This window comes from Schistocerca nitens, chromosome 1, assembly GCF_023898315.1.
Source record: "Schistocerca nitens isolate TAMUIC-IGC-003100 chromosome 1, iqSchNite1.1, whole genome shotgun sequence".
In the NCBI taxonomy this organism is placed as follows: Eukaryota; Metazoa; Arthropoda; class Insecta; order Orthoptera; family Acrididae; genus Schistocerca; species Schistocerca nitens.
The window spans coordinates 1,094,826,047-1,094,834,746 of record NC_064614.1 but is presented as its reverse complement, the minus strand read 5'-3'; positions in this window follow the sequence as shown (position 1 = coordinate 1,094,834,746).

The following is an 8,700-nucleotide window of genomic DNA, read 5'->3' as shown; positions in this document are numbered from 1 at the left end:
GTTTGTCTGGCCTCTCAACAGATACCCCTCCGTTGTGGTTGCACCTACGGTACGGCCATCTGTATCGCTGAGGCACGCAAGCCTCCCCACCAACGGCAAGGTCCATGTTTCATGGGGGGTTATATATAATTAACTATAGTGAACTATAGTTAAACACACCTATTTGAACTATGGTAAATGGATCATACTATTCTATATATACTCTCATACACTATTTACATTCACTACATCACTATCATCAAAGTGAACAGTGTGCAAACACTAGTTTCAGTCCAGTCAGCACAGATGATATGTTTATCATCATGAAGTTTCTGACTGATTTTAACTTGTAATATAATGTGTACCACATGGTCTTGCGATTAGACATTGACTTGCTGCGCCATATGTGGAGGATGGGGTTTAACATCACAAACAACACTGAGCAGACACATCAAGTAATCTTCAACCTTGAGAACCATTGCTTCTGCACAATGCACATAATTCAGCTGCCTTTGAGTGCCTCTTTAACTGTATAGTACATATACATTTCTGATCTAAAACATACGAACTCCTCACACTGTGACCCATTCACCTTGTCTTTTATCAGACCGCTAACCTTCTGGTGTGCAGGTATTATGCAATAAGAATTATCAGCTGTATACCCCGATGTGTTGAATTGTGTCACGGTGGCGTCTTATTACTTAATATGGATTACAACGCTTTACCCAATAGATGAAGTTGTCCATATCTACACTCCTGGAAATGGAAAAAAGAACACATTGACACCGGTGTGTCAGACCCACCATACTTGCTCCGGACACTGCGAGAGGGCTGTACAAGCAATGATCACACGCACGGCACAGCGGACACACCAGGAACCGCGGTGTTGGCCGTCGAATGGCGCTAGCTGCGCAGCATTTGTGCACCGCCGCCGTCAGTGTCAGCCAGTTTGCCGTGGCATACGGAGCTCCATCGCAGTCTTTAACACTGGTAGCATGCCGCGACAGCGTGGACGTGAACCGTATGTGCAGTTGACGGACTTTGAGCGAGGGCGTATAGTGGGCATGCGGGAGGCCGGGTGGACGTACCGCCGAATTGCTCAACACGTGGGGCGTGAGGTTTCCACAGTACATCGATGTTGTCGCCAGTGGTCGGCGGAAGGTGCACGTGCCCGTCGACCTGGGACCGGACCGCAGCGACGCACGGATGCACGCCAAGACCGTAGGATCCTACGCAGTGCCGTAGGGGACCGCACCGCCACTTCCCAGCAAATTAGGGACACTGTTGCTCCTGGGGTATCGGCGAGGTCCATTCGCAACCGTCTCCATGAAGCTGGGCTACGGTCCCGCACACCGTTAGGCCGTCTTCCGCTCACGCCCCAACATCGTGCAGCCCGCCTCCAGTGGTGTCGCGACAGGCGTGAATGGAGGGACGAATGGAGACGTGTCGTCTTCAGCGATGAGAGTCGCTTCTGCCTTGGTGCCAATGATGGTCGTATGCGTGTTTGGCGCCGTGCAGGTGAGCGCCACAATCAGGACTGCATACGACCGAGGCACACAGGGCCAACACCCGGCATCATGGTGTGGGGAGCGATCTCCTACACTGGCCGTACACCACTGGTGATCGTCGAGGGGACACTGAATAGTGCACGGTACATCCAAACCGTCATCGAACCCATCGTTCTACCATTCCTAGACCGGCAAGGGAACCTGCTGTTCCAACAGGACAATGCACGTCCGCATGTATCCCGTGCCACCCAACGTGCTCTAGAAGGTGTAAGTCAACTACCCTGGCCAGCAAGATCTCCGGATCTGTCCCCCATTGAGCATGTTTGGGACTGGATGAAGCGTCGTCTCACGCGGTCTGTACGTCCAGCACGAACGCTGGTCCAACTGAGGCGCCAGGTGGAAATGGCATGGCAAGCCGTTCCACAGGACTACATCCAGCATCTCTACGATCGTCTCCATGGGAGAATAGCAGCCTGCATTGCTGCGAAAGGTGGATATACACTGTACTAGTGCCGACATTGTGCATACTCTGTTGCCTGTGTCTATGTGCCTGTGGTTCTGTCAGTGTGATCATGTGATGTATCTGACCCCAGGAACGTGTCAATAAAGTTTCCCCTTCCTGGGACAATGAATTCACGATGTTCTTATTTCAATTTCCAGGAGTGTATATAAAGCACTTTGGGTCTGCCAAATGAGTTTTTACAATCTCTTAATGGAACTGATACAGTGGAGTTTGGACAAGTCCAGTATGCATGTGCTGACACAAACACATTTCGTGAACTCCTCTGAAGCCTTAGCCATCACCAGAGCGATGAATACTTTGTTGAAGATTGTGGCCCATTTAAAATTTGGCCTGTGCGATATAATTTCTTGTATCATAACATTCCTCCTACTCTGTTGTTAAGTGACTTTTGAGGCACTAACATTCTTCATTGTTTTGCGAAAATTGCATTGTTTATAAGTTTAAACCTAGTGAAAGTCCTCTTTTACGATTAGCATCAATGTATTGTTGCAACCAGGGATGCTTGTCGAATTTAATAGGGGAAGAGACAATCAGTTGCATCCCCAAACTTGGAAACTGGTGATCGTTTTTGTAAATGCATGCTGTATCTCACCAGAGTCGTCGTCAGCTTGGAACCATCTTACGGAACTAGAGGCTCTGGACATAGTGGCAAATAGCTTTGCGCATAAAGCAAACTACTAGGGTATGCCATGTCCACTTCCACTAAGTATCCTACTACAGAGTCCACTGTCACATCATTGAATTATCTACCCTCCAGTTGGCACAGCCTGTTGCGTGGTGGGCCAGTGTAAATTTTAACATCCAGGTAAAAGATGTAACTCAAATTTTTAGATGCAGTGAATTTCTTAACAAATCAGCAGTGTTATTTGTCATGGTATGCCTATTGCAACATTGACAAAATCCCCTGCAAATCCCTCGCTCAAGAAATAACAACAATCGATATGGGTCAAATTTTCAGTGCTGACACGTATATTTTCGAGCATTGCGTCCCGTGAATGGCGTGGTAGTAATAGAAGGCAGTATCCAGATTGTTTGTAGTCAAGCATACACTCAAAATTTCTCAAAACTGTCACATATGTACCCATACAAAGTTTACTATAGCACCCCTAAGTCTTTAATTTCTTCCAGACATTCGCCCCATACCTGCCTCTGCATCTGTTGGAAAATGGCCTGCATGGTTACTGGTGAATGTGATCATGTTGGGCAACATGGTTTCGTTACGTTTCTCCATGCAATCCAAACGTTAATATTGGAAGACCTCATTATTCGTGACTAGGCGAAACTTAGCATCACTGGAATATGCAACTCTCGTGAGATGCATGTTTTCCTGTTATATCGTTTCAGCAGTTCCGAAAATGATACTTGCAAAAAATGTATTGAGTCAAGGAAGCACAGCATAATGTCTTTCGTGATTTGACTGGAAAATGAAAAGTATTTTTCAGCACCCTGGGGCAGGACATTAAAATGACCATTGCCCAAACCAAAAGCAGCATTGTGATCAACAAAAAAATAGCTCTGAGCACTATGGGACTTAACATCTATGGTCATCAGTCCCCTAGAACGTAGAACTACTTAAACCTAACTAACCTAAGGACATCACACAACATCCAGTCATCACGAGGCAGAGAATGTGATGAACTTGAAAATGAGTATCACACCTGCTCAAATTGTAAAAAAATTGGGTATGTGTCATGGTACTTGACAGTTCAGGATGCATGCATTGTGTGCCACAGTATGGAACATCTCTGATAAATGAGAGTGATCTCTACGCACAGTTTCCGCTTTTCTACCTAACGTCAGCCCACAAATATGGAAGTCAGCTGCATTCACGTGTAATTCGTCATGTTCCAGCGATTCTGTCATGGGATTGTTGATATGATCAATGACGTCAGCCTCCCTTGGAAGCTGTTCTAGCTTGGAGTGCAGCCTTCTCACAGGATTTTCCCTGACATTTGATTAAAACGATTACAATTTGAGTCGTATGTGCGTACAACCTAGTATGCCACCACATATTTTAAATGCAATTCCACGAAGGTTTTACTGTGACAGTGGGGTCACCTTCACAGTGTGCCACAGGAGTGAGGAACATTCAGTCAGTGTGTACTACAAAGAGGACACGCTACTGGTAGTAGATATTCTTAAATTTTAAGGATTTTTGTCCCACAAATGGCATTTCCTCACTCACTGGTTCCTGTGTGGAGCTGTCAGATGCTTTGCTAATTGCTCGCTCAAAATAAATGAATTCAGACTTCTATGACGAAAATGCTGTTTGTGATATTTTTTACCCAACTGGGAGAAAAGAAGATTTGATACAGCAATAGTGACGTGTTCTCCTTCAGACAACAGCACAAGGCTACACGTTTCTGACAATGAGTGGTGGAATTACTGAAATGAAAGGGTCCAACGAGAATGTGTTTAACAACAGTTTGTCATCCACATCGGATTTCTTCAGGCCATGTATGTGAATGGATATACCACAATTCTGCCTCCCAAATTTATATACATCCTGAAGACTTAAAGGAAAATCAGTACAACCAAAGTTACAATACTAACGAATCTTATCTCCTACCTTGTGTTAACCTGGACATTAAGCATTTGTCTTATAATTTCGTTTGCAAGCCAGGCTTGACTATGCAAAGCAAATTTCGTCTTACAAAATTTTATTAATAATGGCCTTTTTAGCAGCTACATGCTTTGGAAGAGGGATAGAGGGAGAACCCCATTTATGGATGAAAAATATGGGAATGGATGTCAAGGTGAAATACCTGGCCGAATACTTCATCTTTCCTAAATTTTCGGAAAATTGGCCTCCCAAGACACTCAAAATAGAACTTCAGAACCACTCAGCAGTTGAGGTGCCATGTGGTATGTTAGCATTTTCTCCTCAAAGGTACAAGAGTTTGCAGCATAAAATTGCACCCCACTTAATGACAGTATATATGGGGTCATTAAAGATTTTGAGAAGATCCCTCTCCAAAACCATAGACAGGCATTTAGCAAATGGATTGGATCTCGGTACCTGACTTTACTAATGTCAATTTGAGTGTACGAGATCCTGTCCTCAAATGCACCTAGGATTGTTGAGAAGATAAAAACTGACATATGACTAACCTGATGATTGTCCACGTTAGAAAACTAATGCTAACTGGAGGATGACTACAGCTATGTATAGGAGGTGATGTAATCTGTGTTCCAGGATGGAGTGAACACGATGGCTCTAATCGCTGGTGTCGTCAGTGTGGCATTACAGGTTGCGATGATTATTTTGTCCCAAGTTCCCATTCTGACTGTTCAAACATACCTGTGGAAAAAATAATGAAATGTGTAAGTATTGTGTGTAATGGCTCCAAAAACAAACATAAGGGATATGTGCAAGCATAAATAATAATTTCCTTTACTTGCATAGGAATTAATCAGTATCAGTACTGCTCGCCAGACGGTGTGGCCGAGCGGTTCTAGGCGCTACAGTCTGGAACCGCGCGACCACTACGGTCGCAGGTTCGAATCCTGCCTCGCGCATGGATGTATGTGATGACCTTAGGTTAGTTAGGTTTAAGTAGTTCTAAGTTCTAGGGGACTGATGACCTCAGCAGTTAAGTCCCATAGTGCTCAGAGCCATTTGAACCACGAGTACTGCTCCACCAGGATTTCAGTTCCTCATGAAGGGGCTGGAATTTAGGTAGAGTAAAGCCTCTCTAACCCATGCCGTACAGGACTGGCAGCATGGTCGGAATACAAAAGGGATCGGATTATTAGAGGATCACTTTTATTGACCCATAACGTCCCAGTACGGTATAGTATAACTTTAATTTTCAACTCCAAACACTGTCTAAAATATTGTTCCATGTTAAAATGGTAAAAACCGAAAAGAAAACGTTGACACACTGAAACGTCTACGAAAGTGTAATGTACAGTACTGCCTGTACTGTAAAATATGTCTGTTTTATAGGGTAAGCTATTGTTACTGTGAGTGAAAGTTTAACAACTTTACATACCTTATTACAGTACTGCATTGATACACAATTAATTTGCACTTGACTGTTCAAAACATGAGAAAACACACGGTAAATTGTTCTGTTCTGAGGCAGGACGAAAAAGTCTGTAACGTTCTTTTGCTTCGCAGACGACAACACCGATTTTTCCGCCATGTTCCGCCTTTTCCTAACCCACAAAATATCTGTTGGGGGGGGGGGGGGTAGATGTAGAGCATTGTTTGATTTATTGAGGGACTCTATCAAATGCATTTTTAGCATCTTTATGTGATACTCGAGCCGTTTGTTCATTGTCCTCATTGTCGTCATCATCTTTCTCGTTCTCATCGATTGTCCGAGTTGCAGCGCCAATGATTTGGTCGTCAGCTGATTCTTCTTTGTTGCGCAGCCAACGTTATCTGTAGTGATCCACTCACTGGGCTGTACGTCCGGTTGTAAAGACTACGTCACATGTTTACGTTCAGTTGGTGAAGTAATTTAGTTTTACACACTTTAATATGTAAGAAGAACACTGTCACTAATTTGTAAAACACATGTGTGGACAATAACACATACTGTTGGAGTTAGAAACAACTCATTTCATTACTGATCGAACTATCGCACCTAGCAACGGTCAACTGCCTACTGACCCATACCACTTACGATGAGTCATCAATACGTCCAAACCTAGCTGTGGCGGTGGCCCATGTATGTAAAGAAACACTGGAAATGCGATGGCAGGACTAAGTGTGGAGTAGGACCATCCAAGATCAGATTAGCGAGGTTCTACTGTATGTTGTTGTTGTTGTTGTGGTCTTCAGTCCTGAGACTGGTTTGATGCAGCTCTCCATGCTACTCTATCCTGTGCAAGCTTCTTCATCTCCCAGTACCTACTGCAACCTACATCCTTCTGAATCTGCTTAGTGTATTCATCTCTTGGTCTCCCTCTACGATTTTTACCCTCCACGCTGCCCTCCAATGCTAAATTTGTGATCCCTTGATGCCTCAAAACATGTCCTACCAACCGATCACTTCTTCTAGTCAAGTTGTGCCACAAACTTCTCTTCTCCCCAATCCTATTCAATACCTCCTCATTAGTTACGTGATCTACCCACCTCATCTTCAGCATTCTTCTGTAGCACCACATTTCGAAAGCTTCTATTCTCTTCTTGTCCAAACTAGTTCTACTGTGTATTGTCAACTATTACTTTAAACTCATCATTTGGATCCATGTCATCGGCAATGCTATTTTCCTGACTCCTTAGAAACAAAACGTCTGATGAGAATTGTGTGCAGGCATACATTATTATTACAGAACTTTTATGTGAATTAACCCTTGTGTGTTCATTGTTCGACAAGTGGAGTCTTCTACCATGAACTTTGAGTTGAGAAAGGCGTCATGTTCTTTGCTGGCAAGTCCACATCATCTAAATGAAGGCTACGCAACTCATCATGGATTTGACTGTAGATGAGTTGGTGCAAGTTGATCTAGTTGCATTGGGGTGGGTATGGCAACTATGCATGCCTACCTCCATGTCAAGCGTTTTCTGGAAGTCTAGGAATATTTGTGTGTTGATCTTCATCCATGGCTCGCAGGTTATCATGTGAGAATAGGGAAAACAGGGTTTCGCCGCAGTGACGTTTTCTGAACTCATGCTAATTTGTGGATTTTCTATTTCTAGGAAACTTACAATACTGTATAACTTGTGTTGCCTCATTCACAGTGAAAAAAATCAGTGAGTGAAGTATCTTCACAATACTGGAACTAATACTGAGACGCCCGCAAAGCCGCTGGGCAGCACAGGTAATAGGATTGTGGAAAGGGCCAAGGGTTGAGGTCAGTTTCTGCTTCTAATTGTCATTTATTGTAGCTTACCAACTCTTTCACGGCTGAAGGCGTGCAACAAGAAATCTTAACAAGATAAACATCCAAATAAGATAGCAATAAAATACACTCCTGGAAATGGAAAAAAGAACACATTGACACCGGTGTGTCAGACCCACCATACTTGCTCCGGACACTGCGAGAGGGCTGTACAAGCAATGATCACACGCACGGCACAGCGGACACACCAGGAACCGCGGTGTTGGCCGTCGAATGGCGCTAGCTGCGCAGCATTTGTGCACCGCCGCCGTCAGTGTCAGCCAGTTTGCCGTGGCATACGGAGCTCCATCGCAGTCTTTAACACTGGTAGCATGCCGCGACAGCGTGGACGTGAACCGTATGTGCAGTTGACGGACTTTGAGCGAGGGCGTATAGTGGGCATGCGGGAGGCCGGGTGGACGTACCGCCGAATTGCTCAACACGTGGGGCGTGAGGTCTCCACAGTACATCGATGTTGTCGCCAGTGGTCGGCGGAAGGTGCACGTGCCCGTCGACCTGGGACCGGACCGCAGCGACGCACGGATGCACGCCAAGACCGTAGGATCCTACGCAGTGCCGTAGGGGACCGCACCGCCACTTCCCAGCAAATTAGGGACACTGTTGCTCCTGGGGTATCGGCGAGGACCATTCGCAACCGTCTCCATGAAGCTGGGCTACGGTCCCGCACACCGTTAGGCCGTCTTCCGCTCACGCCCCAACATCGTGCAGCCCGCCTCCAGTGGTGTCGCGACAGGCGTGAATGGAGGGACGAATGGAGACGTGTCGTCTTCAGCGATGAGAGTCGCTTCTGTCTTGGTGCCAATGATGGTCGCATGCGTGTTTGGCGCCGTGCAG